This window comes from Peromyscus maniculatus, chromosome 10 (assembly GCF_049852395.1).
Source record: "Peromyscus maniculatus bairdii isolate BWxNUB_F1_BW_parent chromosome 10, HU_Pman_BW_mat_3.1, whole genome shotgun sequence".
Classification (NCBI taxonomy): domain Eukaryota; kingdom Metazoa; phylum Chordata; class Mammalia; order Rodentia; family Cricetidae; genus Peromyscus; species Peromyscus maniculatus.
This window is the reverse complement of record NC_134861.1, coordinates 35,753,017-35,766,569: the sequence shown is the minus strand read 5'-3', so window position 1 is coordinate 35,766,569 and position 13,553 is coordinate 35,753,017.

The window sequence follows — 13,553 nt, the reverse complement described above, 5'->3', positions numbered from 1 at the left end:
AATGACAAATTGCGTTTACAAATTAGATAAACTTAAGAAGCAGAATAAAACCATAAAACCCATTCTTTTACAGGTAAGATAAAGCCAAAATTCTACTAAAAGCATAATCATAGAAAACAGGGAAACAGGAGAGGTAAAATGAGACACACCAAATTACGGGGAAAAAAAATGCATAAATAAGATCAAATATACAAACGGAAATAAAAATTAAAAAACAAAATCATTTTTGTTGTTTGTTTTAGTTTTTTGAGACAGGGTTTCTCTGTGTATCCCTGGGTATATCAGAACTCACTTTGTAGACCAGGCTGGCATTGAACTCACTGAGATCCACCTGCCTCTGCCTCCCAAGTGCATGCACCACCACTGCCCGGCCAAAATAGAACTTTCATGCTGACCCTCCATGAGTCCTCCTCATGCTTGAGACAACTGGAGTTGGTCCTATAGCATGCAGGTTCTCCTCATCTTTGTGGCCTGCCTTTTCTTCGGGATGAGGCTTTTTTTTCCTCTAAGATTTATTTTATTATTGATGTGATATATCTGTGTGGGGGGTAAGTGTGAAAATGTACACAGGTGTCCTTGGAGGTGAGAAGAGGATGTCAGAGCCCTTTGGAGCTGGAGTTACAGGTGATTATGAGCCACGAGATATGGATACTGGATCCATATTCCAATCCCTAGATGTGGTCTCTGCTTCCCTTCCCCACCTGGAGTCACGTGACCTTCCTTTCCCTTCCCTGAGCTGTCCTGTCACTTTGATTCTCCAGATCTCTTCACTCAGCAGAGTAGGATCTGTTTGTCCCAAGCCATATGGAGGCAGCTCCCAATCCACCACCAGAAATCTTTGCCCAGACCAGAGAATTTTAAAGAATATTGGATTGGGACTGATTATAAGCCTAGGTGTTGATTCCCGTGTTTGTCTTTCTTGGATGGGTGTTTTGTTCCTTGGTTTCTGTTTCTGAACCAACAGCCAAGAAGCCTGCATGGGACTGACCTAGGCCCTCTGCATATGTATGACAGTTGTGTAGTTTGGTGTACTTGTGTGATTCCTGGCAATGGGAGCCGGGCTGTCCCTGGTGCTTTGACTGGCTCTTGGGAACCCATTCCTCATGCTGGATTGCCTTGTCCAGCCTGAATACAGGGGGAGGTGCTTAGTCTTGCTGCAACTTGATATGCCATGCTTTGTTGATAACCCATGGGAGGCCTGCCCCTTTCTGAACAGAAACAGAGGAGGAGCTAACGGGGTGGGGGCACACGAGGCAGAGAAGAAGTGGAGGGAGGGAATGGGAGGAGAGGAGGGAGGGAAAATTGCTGTGGTCAGGATGTAGAAGAAAGACAGAGAGAGAGAGCACAGAGCGCAGGTGCTATGCTTCATCCTCAATTGAGAAGAAACACAAAAGCAAGGGAAGGGTAGGCAGGGGTGGGGTTGGAAAGTCACAATATTAATTTCTATGATACTATATACATTTTCAGGTTTGTTTTGGGGTTTTCATTTTGTTGTTGTGTTTTTGTTTTGTTGTTATTGGTAGTGTTTGTTTGGATTTTGTTTGTTTGGTTGGTTGGTTTTTTGTTTTGTTTTGTTTTGTTTTTTGGTCAATTTGCTCTGCTATTCCATTCAACATCCCTAGAGCATTCCGTTCAACATCAAGTCATTCAGGTTCTTCTGTGTGCGGTGCAGTTTGCAAGACGCAGGTCAGGTTACCAGAACAGAGCATGCTTCTCCCCATAAGTTCATGGTACTCACATTCTGAAAGCTGGAAAATCCTAAGTCACGGTTGCTGGGAACAGAGGGCCGAAAGGGCCAGTTTATATTTGAACAACATGATGCCAATATGGGTCTGAGGAAAGATGGCTAAAACATGGCTGATAGTCTTGGGGACAATGAGGTATGAGTCATCATAAAATGACTTAATTGATATCTCAGGAACCCCATGAAAAATAGTTATGTAAAAGATGGCGTTGCTATTTTGGGCAGAGTGCCACTTTTGTGTGATTCTCTATAAATACTACATGGAGGAATTGGGCCTTCATCTGAACCTTGGCCTTCACCTCCAAGTGGCCTGTGTGCCAGGGTGCAGTTATGCTAGGGTATGGGTGTGCCAGGATGCTTGCCTAATGGTTTGTGTGAAGGCCTTCAGGCTTCACCTGAAGTGGATAAAGCTCATCTTGTCTATGATTTTGAATTCTCTTCAAACTCCCAGCCTTCCACAGCTCTACTGCTTCCTGGCACCAGAGTATGGTCCTCACAGAAGGGCCAAGAGATTTGGTGACACTGGATCAGAGATTGTCCCTTCTTACTGTGACCTCTCATGGTGGGAAAAGCGAGCTGGCTCCCTGTGACTCATGAGGACTCCCCATTGTAATGGAAACACCCTCTTGGGGGTTAATTCTATGGCACTAAAGATTAGATTTCAAACATGAAGGAGAGGCCACCAACATTCAGACCACAGCAGTAATTATGTGCAAAAACTACATGAACCAATAGATGTTGAAAAGCACATTTATATTTGAGGTCGCATTAATATTCTATAGTGTGTTTATGTAACCCTTAAGACCTCCCAAAGCATGATCTCCTCAGTGTAAACATATTTGAAAAATGAGCACGCAGAGCAGTGGGATGGACCTTGACTCACTTTAAGAGACCAGCTGCTGCCACTGTTCCTTTACAAGCTGTCACATCTTCAGATCCCTTTCAAGGGTCTGCCCATGTGCTTTGCACAGCCCCAGTATTTCATGTGGACTCAGCCCACTGGAGTATGTAAACATGATTAACCTAGACTGAGCTAATGGTAATATATACATTTAGGGGATCTCAGGTCCTCAAAACCTAGGTACACAAATAGCTATCTTCTGTCAACGTTGAGCCCAGGCTACTCAAGGTAACTTGATACCAAAAGGAAAATCTGTAGTGGGTTAAATACAGCAAGATTGATGCACCCTCTGCTGGGTGGGGGCCGGGCAGGATTGGGGGGAGTCCATGCTTGAGAAGACAGCCTGGAGGAAAGGCCTCATCCAGGAGGTCACATTCGCCATGACCCTCATAGCCCATTGGCTGCCATGAGGTCAGCAGCTTCAACTAACATTTTTTTTTTTTTAAATGTTGGGAGCTGGGCAGTGGTAGCATATGCCTTTAATCCCCCAACTCAGGAGGCAGAAGCTGGCGAATCTCTGAGTTCAAGGCCAGCCTGGTCTACAGAGTGAGTTTCAGGACAAGCTCCAAAGCTACACAGAGAAACCCTATGGAGGGTGGGGATAGTGGGGGGGAGGGAATGGGAAATGCAGGGGAGCCTGTGGCAAATAGCAAGCTGTGTAACTCTGCGCAAGCAACTCCACCTCTCTAGGCATCATGGATTGGCCCCAATTTTATATTCAAAATGAACACATTTAATATCTTGTAGAATTATGAAGAATCCAAGCATTCAACATGCTGTATCAGATGGTATTAAACTTAGTAAATACTTACTACTCTATTAGCATCTTGTCTGTGGTGTACACACATGCTCTCCACACAGCCTTGGATGGAACATGCCCTAGAGTTGCCAAGAATCCACTAAGGAGAGTGTTCCTTTCAGAGTGGCCTCAGCGTCATTGGCTGTCTCATAACCGATGTGAACACTGGCCCCATCCTGGTCACCTGAATTCCAGTCTCCAGCTCCCTGAGTGACTTGACACTCTGCTCCTCTAACTCCCTCACCCCAGTGTCACCCCCTGAGGGTTTGGGTCCTTGAAGCTCCTAACAAGGTAATTTGAAACTTGGCCATTAAGGTATTTGGAACAACAACATCTCCCATGCCTTTATTTACAAAAGCTTTACAAACAAATACAATACCCTCTGCCTTGCAAGTAATTTTATTTGAAATGGACTGCTCGGTTACAGCACTGCAGTATCATGAATGAAGAATGTTGCAAAGGAAAACTGGGTTGCTAACATATGGAGATTTGCTAATGTCACTGATTGACATGAGGTGGCACGCATTACAGCTGGAGTCCATCTCTTTAGGGTAGAGTTAGAGTGACTGGAAAGTCTTCCAACATGTGCTCTGGTCCGAGCATGTATCTAAATATTTTCATTTCTTTTGGCAGTATGTGAAATTGATCGAAAGGATCCAGAAAAGCAGCATGCTGCTCCGGTAATTAGCTGTGTTATATGAGTAAAATATATATTGCATATACATCAAATTTGTATATGTGTTAATATATATATAGGCTGCATTTTGTTATTTTGCACAGTCTCCATTATTTATATCTTTGTAGCAACTATGGAAGCAAAATTTTTGTCTCTTAATTTGATATGAAATGACCTTACAGATTTGTTATCTTCAGACTTCAATGAAATTGATTTGCATATATAAGAAACTCCATGCTAGCCTCAATTCAGTTTGTTTCGAATAATAGTTTGTAACAAACTCCTAGAAGCAGCCATTGTGGGGCGGGTCCCTGGAGGTCTCTAAATTGGTCCCATGATTGGTTTCTAACATCCACCAGGGAGTCTGGGCAGGTGCTTCTGGGCTCAGCAGATGGCACAAGGACCAGTCTCTATCCTAGCCCCAACAGTCCTGGTCCGGTGTCTTTAATTTTTCTCCATGAGACTCGACGAGAACAATTCGTGTCTTTGGAGAACGAAGATTGACCCCTCACTCTTTGTCTTAGGAGTCAGGAAACTGGCTCCTTTTCTGCAGCCTCGGTCTTATTAATCTGGGTAGACATTTCACTGAGAAAGTCAGAAAGTAATTACCCTTTGAAGCTCAGAAATTTCTCCAGTAAATGAAAAACTCATCACTACCAATTGATCGCATCGCTTAGATACAACAGAACATATTTGTAAGAAAGTTAAAAATCACAGTGTAACATGACAAACAAGTTAGGGCTGGCAAGATGGTTCAGTGGGTTCACCCCTGGACCCTACATGTATAACTTACTTACCTGTGGCTGTGACAAAATGTCATGACCCAAAATAACTTTTTTTCTTTAACTCCTTTATTTACTCTTTGGGAGTTTCATATCATGCATCCCAATTCTGCTTACCTCCTGGTCCCCCCATATCTTCCTCTCATCCCTGCTGCATGCCCCCCCCCCCGAAAATAAAACAAAATAAGCAAGCAAACAAAACCAGAAACAACAGAAAAATCTCTTTGCTTCTCATTCTTTCCTGCCTCTCCCCCACCTCTTCATTTGTCTTGGTGGAATTGGAGGCTTCAGCATATGATATATCATACCCCTTTGTCTCATCAGCTTTTCTAGGAACTGTGCATTACAATGAGTGCCTGGTCTGGTTCAAGGCCTCTGGTTTCTGGTACACCATCCTCACTGGATCCTCACCAGAATTCCTCTGGAATATCCTGTGGCCACCGGATTCTTGGAGATCCTGCAGGTATTGTCTCACAGGACCAATCCCTTCAGGAGCTCCAGCAGGTCCTAGATGGGGTAGATGCTAGTGTGGGTCAACCCAAGGCCCGGCTGTGGGTATGGGTGGAAGCCGAGCCGGTCAGTCCAGGCTACTGGCGCCACCCACCTCAGAGGAGGGAGCAGAGTCAGCTGGCCTCCATGTATGCCCTCAGGGTCGGTTCATCCTTGCCTGTGGAGAGGGGTGGGGGCCATCTCTCCTGAGTGCAGGGGCCAGCTCTCTTGTTGTAGTGTCCAGAGAGGCAAGGCCAGCTCTCCCAGGGCCAGCGATGGGTGGAGCCAGCTCAGCATGGCCCTTTGATTTCATCTCCCATGGTTCCTAAGCCATCCTGAGGTGACACAGGCCATAGGCATCAACACAGACCCCAGCTGCAGCTGAACCTGGACCCAGACATGGCCCTCGGTAGCAGCTTGGGCCTGGATGATGTCCTGGCTCTGAGTAAAAGGAATGGCCACTCAGGTGGGAATGGTTCTGATGGCCATGTGGCCACAGAACACCAATAAGGCCTCAGGTTATGGCCCCAACCCTGGGCCTCTATATGACTTTGGTGGCAGTGCAGGACCTGGACTTCAGCACAGACCCCAGCCTTGGTGGGACTATAGACCCCAACATGGTCCTCGGCAGCCACTGGGTCTGGATGTCACCACTGTATGGTCCTGAGACACCAACATGGCCCTCCACCTCAGATGTCTGTATGACCTTCGATGGTAACAGGAACATCGGACATCAGCACAGAGCCTGGCTGCAGTAGAGCCAAGGACCCTGACATGGCCTTCAGTTGCAGCTCTGACCCAGACATCACCATGACATTGAGTAGCAGGGCAGGCTACTCAGATCTGGATGCATCCTGGCCCTTGGATACCAACCTGGACTCAGGTGGCTGCCCTGACCCTGGGCATCCTCATGACACTCAGTGATAACAGAAGCCACATGTAAATCCAGACCGTGGCCACGGACCCAGACATGGCCCTCAGTAGCTCTTGAACCCAGATGACATCAAGGCCCTGGGTGGCAGCACAGGCCACCCATATCTGTATGGCCCCTTGCTATGGCGTGGCCCCCAGACTATAAGCTGTGGGCTCTGGCCCGGATCCTGGGCCTCTGTATGGTCTCTAGTGGCAACCTGGGCCACAGACTTCAACACAGACGCTAGCTGTAGCTGGGCCATGGACCCAGACATGGCCCTAGGCAGCAGCTCAGACTGGTCGATATCCTAGCTCTAAGTGGTAGCCCTGGCCACTCAGATCAGGATGGCTCTGGCAGTAGTATGGCCCATGAACACCAACAAGGCCACAGGTTGCAGCCCAGTCCCCAGGCTTCTTGTGGCCTTTGGTGGCAACATGGGACATGAACATCAACATAGACCTCCATTGTGGTAGGACCACTTACGCAGATATTGGCAGCAGCCTAGGCCTGGTTGTCACCATGACCCAGGTGGCAGCATGGCTCATGGACCCTAACCTCACCCAGTGAAGCAACCCAGACCACTGCAATCATCATTGCACTCAACAGCAACAGGAGCCACAGACATCAAAACAGACCCTGACTCCTATAGGACCAGGGACCCAGACATGGCCCTTGGCAGCAGCCGAACCCAGACATACCATGGCCCTGGTGGCAAGCAGGCCTCCTACATCTGCACACTCTTTGATGTCTTCATTTCTTCTATTTTTCATCTTTCCACAATGCATGAACCATTCTGCTTCTCTATCTCTCCCATTTCTCCACTACACATCTCCTTATCATAAGAAGCCTACATACCCCGCGCCACCCATGGCTGCCTTCCCGCCAGCCAGGGCTTTGAGGACCCCAGCTAGCTAGACTCCATCTGAATGGTGCTGCATCAGGCAAGGGTGGCTGTCTTCCTGCCATCTGGGGCCTTGTTGACCCCCGGAACAAAAATAACTTGAAGAGTTTGGCTTGTTTCCCAAGGGCTAGATACCCAAAATGGCAGAAGCATGGCAGCAGAAATAGGAAGCTGAGAGATCACATCTCAGGGCCAGTGACATACTTCCTCCACCAAGGCCTCACATCCCAAAAGTTCCATAACCTCCCAAATAGCACCACCAACTGGGGACCAAAATTTTGAGTATCTAAGCCTATGGGCAACATTCTCATTCAAACCAGGCCATGACATAAAGGTGGAAGGAGAGAACTGAGTCCACAAAGCTGTCCTCTGACCTCCACATGTACATATCATGCCCAAACACACTAATCAATAAAATAAATATTTAAACACTTCTTAAAAATAAATATTTTAGGGGCTTGGGGATTTAGCTCAGTTGTAGAGCATTTGCCTAGCAAGCACAAGGCCCTGGGTTCGATCCTCAGCTCCAAAAAATAAAAATAAATAAATAAATAAATAATAAATAAATATTTTAATATGGCAATTATCTTAAACCAAATTTTAATGTGTAAGGTGCAGGGATTAAACCTTATCATAATAATGGGATTTATTATTACAATCATTATCATCCTCTCAAGTAGAGTAGAAACTTTATTTTAGTTCATTAAGGACTTCCTCCTGTATTGACCCTGACTGTTCCCATTCACCAGCCCAGCCAGATGACTGAGCAATGTGCTGTCAAAGCAGACACACCACCCTCCACCTAGGCTGGTTCTGGTGAGAGAGACCCAAAGGTACTGATCCCACTATGCTTAGTCCCTTCCCCTGAGCTTGCCAAGTGCTTAACTCAATCTGTTTCCAAGGGAAGAGTGAGGGTAGAGCTTATGTTATTCTGGAAGAAAACTTACCATGATGTGTCTGTAGCTAGAAGTTTTCCTGGTCTTGCCTGGCACCAAGGTCCCACAGCCATTTATAAAATTCCTGTGTATCGCCTGGTCCTGCAACCTCTCAGACCCAAGTAAACACACAGAGGCTTATATCAATTATAAATTGCATGGCCATGGCCTATGGCTCAAGCTTCTTACTAGCTAGCTCTTATAACTTAAATTAACCCGTTTTTATTAATCTATAAGTTATCACATGGCCGTGGCTTATCGGTCTGCTGGCATGTTGTTCCTTTGGTGACAGCTGGCATCTGCTTTGCCTCTCCTTTCTCTTCCTGTCTATCTGTTTGGATTTCCACCTGCCTCTAAGCTGTCTTGCCATAGGCCAACCGGCTTTATTTATCAACCAATCAGAGCAACATATTTTCACAACATACAGAAAGACATTCCCCCATCATGTGTCCACTGCACTGGGTTTGTCCCATTGATCCTATGCCCCGCTGCCTTGTGCCCAGAGGCCAGTCCTTCCATGTACAGATACTTGCTTTCATTTGGGTTTGGATATCAGAAGGTGGCATGAGAAAGTGAAGGCTTGTATATTCCTTCAGCTTCCTCAGTGACACATTCCATTTGTGGTTCCTCATACATCTGGTTTAAAATTTTATTACATTTTATTTATCATTATGTCCACAAAGACAGGGGCACACATGCCATATCTAGCATGTGTGAGGGTCAGAAGACAACTTTCAGGAGCCAATCCTCCTCTTCCACCATGTGTTGGGAATTGAACTCAGTTTGGTGGCAAGCACCTTTACCTGCTGAGCTGTAAACGTGAAATACATGTCTGCCCATGTATCTGGTTTTTGATTATTGTTCCTTATCTAACATTATGAATAAGGGCAGAGGTGGTTTTGTCGAAAATGTCACATAAATTTTTGACCCTTTAAAAAAAATACAAAATTGCAAATATTAAATTAGGTACAAAGATGAAAATCTAGTTAGAAAAGAAATTTTAACTTTCAAAATGAAAAGCTGCTAAGCAGGGGTTCGGGACATAAGTGGATCAGTAAAGTCCTTGCTGTGCAAGCACACAAGGATCTGTGATTGGAATCCCCAATCCTCCATAAAAGGCCACCATGGAGCTCTGTATACCAGTAATCCTCATGCTGGGAGGTGGGGATAGGAGGATCCCTAGGGCTCACTGGCCAGCCAGTCCTGCAAAGTTGGTGAATTCCAGGGTCAGTGAGAGACGCTGCCTCAAAAAAAAAATAATAATAATAATGTGAAGAGCAGTTAAGGAAGAGAACTGGCATTAACCTCTGGTCTACATACTGCATGTACATGTGCATACACAGCCTACAAATACACATGCCTCACAAAACTCAAAAGTACTTCATCAGTAGTACTTTATCTATACATTAGACCTTTTCTTCATAATCATATAAAAATTTTTTGATGAGCTTTGTCATATTTTCAGTGGAGAAAACAGAAGAGCAATTTGCTGATTTGAGCTGCTTGCTCACTATAACCAATACATTAGATATGTCAAAGTTGTATGGAAGGAGTGTGAAATTAGCCTCCTGATTGTTTCGGTTTTGACTGGCATGGCAGGGAATAGCAGTAAGTAAACTGCTTACAGTGTTCCACAGTGAATTCTCAGCCTGTCTTGTGGCTTTATACATTTTAAATTCCTTCTTTTTCCTTTACAAACATATTTCTGCTGTGAGATGTCTTTCTTTATGCTGTGAATATGTGTTGTTCTGATTGGTTGATTAAATAAAGCTGCATTGACCTATGGCAGGGCAGCTTAGAGGCAGGTGGAAATCCAAGCAGATAGACAGGAAGAGAAAGGAGAGACAGAGAGATGCCAGCCCACCGCCCAAGGAACAACATGCCAGCATACCAGTAAGCCCCAGAACATATGGCAAAACATAGATTAATAGAAATGGGTTAATTTAAGTTATAAGAGCTAGCTATCAAGAAGCCTGCCTTAGGCCATGCAATTGGTGATTAATATAAGCATCTGAGTAATTATTTTATAAGCAGCTGTGGGACCGTGGGCTGGGTGAGATCGGAGAAACCTTCCAACTACATACATACTTCTGGTAGCTAAGCTTTTTGAGACCCATTTACATAGTAATTTTAGATTCTATAGTGTGACGTCACAGGCCTTGGGTAAGTTGCTTCAGAAGGTAACAGGAGAGTCCCCAGATACCAACCCTAAGAAATAGCAATGTGGGCAACAACTGTCCCTAGACATGGGTGAGACAGTCACAGAGTTCAGAGTAAAGCACATTCACTCAACATCTGCTGCACAAGAGGAGGAGTGTCCCAACCACCCACAGGACAGATCTGGGGAAAGATTACATGAGGGGGAGGAAGAGCTCTTACCTAATTACTTGAAAGTATCCCACTTTTGAGAATTGCATAAAAGCATACAGCTGGGTGGACATATTGCTTGAAGCCCTAAGGCCTGAGAATAGACCCTGAGGTATTTTTATCTGTATGTTTCCTGGAGTAGTCACCCTGAAAGTGACACTTGTCTCTACATTCTGGGAGTCACCTCCTCCACTGATCTTTTTTTTTTTTAAGTGAATTTTTTTGTTGTTGTTGTTTTGTTTTACATACCAATCCCAGTTCCACCTCCCTCCTCTTCTCCCACTTCCCCCACCTCTCCTCCTCCCACCCCCCATCCACTACTCAGAGAGAGTAAGGCCTCCCTTGGGAAGTCAAGGAAGTCTGGCATACTAAGTTGAGGCAAGACCAAGCCGCTCCCCCTTGTGTCAAGGCTGAGCAAGGTATCCTACCCTAGGGAATGTGTTCCAAAAGGACATTTCATGCACCGGGGTAAGTCCTGGTTGCTGTGGATATCGCTCTATATAAATAAAACACTGATGGCCAGTGACCAGACAGGAAGTATAGGAGGGACAAGGAGAAAGGAGAATTGGGGAAACAGGAAGAAGGGGAGAGACACTGCAGCCACCACCAGGACAAGCAACATGTAAAGACGCCAGTAAGCCACAAGCGATGTGGCAAGGTATCAATTTGTAGAAATGGGTTGATTCAAGATATAAGAACAGTTAGCAAGAAGCCTGCCATGGCCATACAGTTTATAAGTAATATAAGTGTCTGAGTGATTATTTTATATGTGGATTGTGGGACTGCGGGGCTTGGTGGAACCTGGAGAGAAGCCCTCCAATAACACCTGGTTTCACTGCCAGGGACTCCCCAAACAGATCTAGCCACATAACTAGAGGGCCTAGTTTGGTCCCATGCATGTTCTGCAGCTGATAGGCCAGAGTCCATGAGCTCCCACCAGCTCAGGTCAGCTGTCTCTGTAGTTTGCCCGATCATGATCTTGACCTCACTTTCTCCTCTGATCCCTCTTCCCTCTCTTCAACTGGAGTCTAGGAGCTCAGCCCAGTGCTTGGTTGTGGATCACTGCATCTGCTTCCATCAGTTACTGGATGTAGTTTATATGATGACAATTAGGGTAGTCACTAATCTGATTATAGGGTAATGAGAAGAAGCTAAGTTCAGGCACCCTCTCCACCATTGCTAGGAGTCTTAGCTGGTGTCATCCTTGTGGATTCCTGGGGATTTTCCTAGCACCAGGTTTCTCCCTAACCCCCTAATGGTTCCCTCTATCAAGATATCTTTCACTGCACTCTCTCTCCCTCCCTCCCTCCACTCAGCCATCTCTGTTCCCCTGTTTCCATCCCCCATCCCTTCACTTCTACCCACCCCTCCCAGTTAACCCAGGAGATCTTAACTATTTTCCCTTCTTGGGGCCCTCCATGTGTGTCCCTTTTAGGGTCCTCCTTTTTACCCAATTTCTCTGGGGTTGTTCCATTGGTATTTTAATTCAAGTCTCCTAGGTCACACCTTCAAATGTGCCACTTGGTTTCTGCTAGGATCCATTTGGTACCTACTACACACCTTGAACTGTGGTGATTAAAACATTTTCCAGTCACTCTGCTGAACACTTGATTCATGTGACTCACACATATGCAAGACAATGCTATGGATGTTTTCAGGGTTTGAGCCCAGCAGCCACTTCCTAGTTTTGTGACTTGGAACCTGAGACCAAATGCTTAGGCCAGTTTTCTTGCATGTAAAAAGGAAGTTTTGTAGCTAGAGTTTTCCTGCCTTGCCCACAGTCAGGACAAATCTTTGTCACCTGCCAGTCCCACAGCCGCTCAGACCCAAGCAAGTAAACACAGAGACTATTATTGTTTACAAATTGTATGGCCATGGCAGGCTTCTTGCTAACTGTTCTTATAGCTTAAATTAATCCATTTTCATAAATCTATACCTTGCCATGTGGCTGGTGGCTTACCGGCATCTTCACATGCTGCTTGTCATGGCGGCAGCTGGCAGTGTCTCTCTGCCTCAGCCTTCCGCTTCCCAGAATTCTCCTCTCTCCTTGTCCCACCTACTTCCTGCCTGGCCACTGGCCAATCAGTGTTTTATTTATTGACCAATCAGAGCAATTTGACATACAGACCATCCCCAGCAAAGTTTGGTGAATATTTTCAAATGAGAGTGTGTGAAGGACTTACCTCAGTGGTGAAGCTCCACATCTGCAGGTAGGTAAAGACTACAGATCCAGAAAAATGGACTGAAGAACAGCAATCAATGTATTCTGGGGTGGGGAGGAGGGGCTGGTTAGAGCAGCATCAAAAACAAGAAACAAGGACAGTGGAATATAACACACTGTAGGGAACACCCAACATACTACTGATTCAAGTTTCAATCCAACCATCACATTTGCTTTCCCGGAATATTCAGTGATGCTGGAGTTGTCACTCACTGATAGAAGTGATTGTGAAGGATTGGGAGGTATGACCTTTTTCCAGGGGGTGTGTCACAGGGAGGTGGGGGGTAGGCTTTGAGATTTCAAAAGCCCACACCATTCCAGTTCTTGTTCTCTTTCTCTGCATCCAACTTATGGATAAGTTGTAAGCTCTCAGCTACCGCTCCAGGTCCATGTTTGCCTGCCTGCTGCCAAGCTCTCTGCTGAGATGATCCTGGACTCACCCTCTGGAACCACGAGCCCCCAGTTAAAGGCTTTCTTTATTAGTTGCCTTAGTTGTGAGTGTCTTTTCACAGCAATCACTAGGACACCTACCCTAGCTCAAGCACAGGTAAGCATTAAGAACACAGATACGTCCATCCCATCATGGAGCTTCTTCTATAGTTGAGCTAGGCAATAAAGCATTTGTCTTTTTTTTTTTTCCCATAGATTTCCATAAAGGTAAGGATGGAATTGTGTTTGCAGGGTGACCAAGGGAGGAATGCCAAATTCCTTTATACATAATGTTCAGAGCCTCTTTGTGGAGGATGACATTTGAGCAAAGATCTGAGAAAGATAAGTGAATGAGGCTCATACATCTAGAACACTCTCAACTGAGAAACACGAAGG